Here is a 2,609-nt window from a genome sequence, read left to right as displayed (position 1 = left end):
AATGCTAAAGAAAAATGTTCAAATGAGATCTTCAGGCTGAAGGAAGACATATCATGTTCTAGCAGTCTACATGAAATGGAACAATATTGATACTAAGCATATAATACATCAAAGACACCTATTGCAATCCACGGTTGATCCGGGTGTCCAATAGCATATGGCAGAAGCAATGGCATATCGCATCTGAGATTGGATTATGGAAAACTGTACATGTGTCTTTTGAGGTGTCACTCTCTCTCTTTCAGGCTAGGCCAACCACCAGGTCTTGAGGAGAGTTCGGCAGGCTTTGGAAAGGCCCACGCAGTGAGAGACAGAGGATTTTGAACAACAGTCAAAAGAAACTGAAGTCTGTAATGATTCTCTGAACAAGTCTGGAAGGAGCTTCTTCAGCCGCATTTGAGCTTTGAAATGATTGCAGCTTTATCTGACAGTTTGATTATAGTCTCATGAAAGACTCTGAGCCCCAACTACCCACTTAAGCAGCTCTTGGATTCCTGTTCCTCAGAAATCCTATGAGATACCGTTTGTTGTTTTTTAATTGCTAAGTTTAAACGGAATTTGCTTTATAGTGATAATAACTAAGACATGATCGTATATTTGATAACATAGATAAAATGGACAATTTCCTTAAAAGCTACAAACTACCAGAGCTCAGTCAACAAGGAATAAACTACATCTTTCTATGTCTGTTAAAGAAATTTAAAACATCAAAATTGAAACTAGAAAGTAGTGTATTTTAAACTGAGTGACAAAAAATCAACCTCAGATATCCAAATATATATGCTGCAACTAAACCATCACTAAAATAAAACTATATAGCTTTCTATTTTTATGTTAGAAAAAAATAAGAACCTTAAATTCAACAATTTAAGATTCTGTCTTAACAAATGATAAAAAGTGAATTAGCCTAAAGCAAGCAAAATAAAGGAAAAAATAAAAAACAGAAATAATCAAATATAAAACAAAATAACAATATAGACAAATCAATGAAACCAGAAGTTGATACTTTGAGAATATCAGTAAAATTAATAATGCTCTTGCCTGACTGATCACGAAAAGCAGACACAAATTTTCAGTGTCTGGAATGATATAGGGGACATCATTAAAGGTACTATAGACATCAACATAGATAATGTACTAGTTTTGATAAAGTATTTTATATCTGCTTAAAGATATTTCACATCTAATTCAAAGATCTAATTCAAAGATCTGAGTAGCACAGCATTCAATTGTAGAGACACTGACACTTGTGGAATGTCAATTGGATTATTTCAGGAAGAGTTTTTATATGAAAAACCATGTAATAACATTTTATTTTTGTTGATCTATGTTATAAAGAGTCAAAGAATGTGTTTCAATTTAATTAATGAAATGTAATAACATTTCCAGTATATAGAACCAATTAATTATAATAATTACAACAATAACAAAGTGCACATTTCTTGTATCACTGGACTATAGTAAGTCTAAGAAAAACTGGTACATTTAGTTTAGTATCTATAGAGCATATCATATTGCTGGTAGAGATATAGGAGTTCAATAAACTTATAGTGCATAAAGATTTCCAGTAAGCAGATTTAAATATTATTTATATTGTGTTTTTATAAATAGTATTTCTAACTTGTTCAGAGGGAAATACTTCTCGTGATAATACTTAAAAGTTGTATAGAACAACATTCCATTTAAGTTAAAAATATAAACAAAATTTATATGTTCAACAAAATTATATAAAAGCATTGTCATATTATTCTTTCAAGAATGCCAGTACAATTAGCTTTATGAAATCACAACTGAGGACATATGCTCCTTTTCCTTTCAAGCAACTTTTATGGCCAAATATATAAACAATATTTCTATTCCTTGTTTCTTGATGTGGCATTATGGTTTTCAAATTTGGATATTTTGATGCACTGTACACTAGTATACTCTCCAAAGAGAATCCTGAGGACAAACTCAGACACTTCTGCTTTATGGGTTGACCAACTTGACTTTTTTAGACTGAAGTTCATGGCTCTTTTAGCAATAATATTAAGTAGATAGTAATTTGTTGACTTGAATAATTTATCTTTGAATGTATTACTTGACTTCCAGCCATGATCATCATTTTCATTTTCTATGGAGGTATATTTTTTCATTTAATCTTTCTAAACTTTTCGTTATAGTGGTATTTCTGATATTACTAGCATTTTGGATATAGCAGCTTTTGTTTTGTGGCTGAGGAATAGTACTCAATCTGCAACAGTGACCAGTAACTCGCAGCAGTGTCAAACACAGTATCTCATAATTACTTGGTAATATATGGCAAGAATGTATTGAAATTGTTTTAATAACAACTATGTTTTATTTTTTATTTATGCAGGTTAAGCTTACTGGAAAATTCAACACTAAGTAGTTTATATTAAAATAGAAATAAGTATTTTCATGCCTTAAGTATTGGAGGGGTAAATTTGAGAAGTACCAGTATTAAAATTGAGAAATAGAAACAGAATATCTATAAACACTTTTTAATTAGCTATTAAAGGTCTATCAAATCAAAAGCTATTACATAATGTTTTAAATTATTACAGTGCCATAAATCTGGAGGGTAATTATTGTGCAGTTTCTGGCTT

Source organism: Mandrillus leucophaeus, unplaced genomic scaffold (assembly GCF_000951045.1).
Source record: "Mandrillus leucophaeus isolate KB7577 unplaced genomic scaffold, Mleu.le_1.0 Scaffold45, whole genome shotgun sequence".
Taxonomy (NCBI): Eukaryota; Metazoa; Chordata; class Mammalia; order Primates; family Cercopithecidae; genus Mandrillus; species Mandrillus leucophaeus.
The sequence above is the reverse complement of the archived record's forward strand: the minus strand, read 5'-3'. Positions refer to the sequence as shown.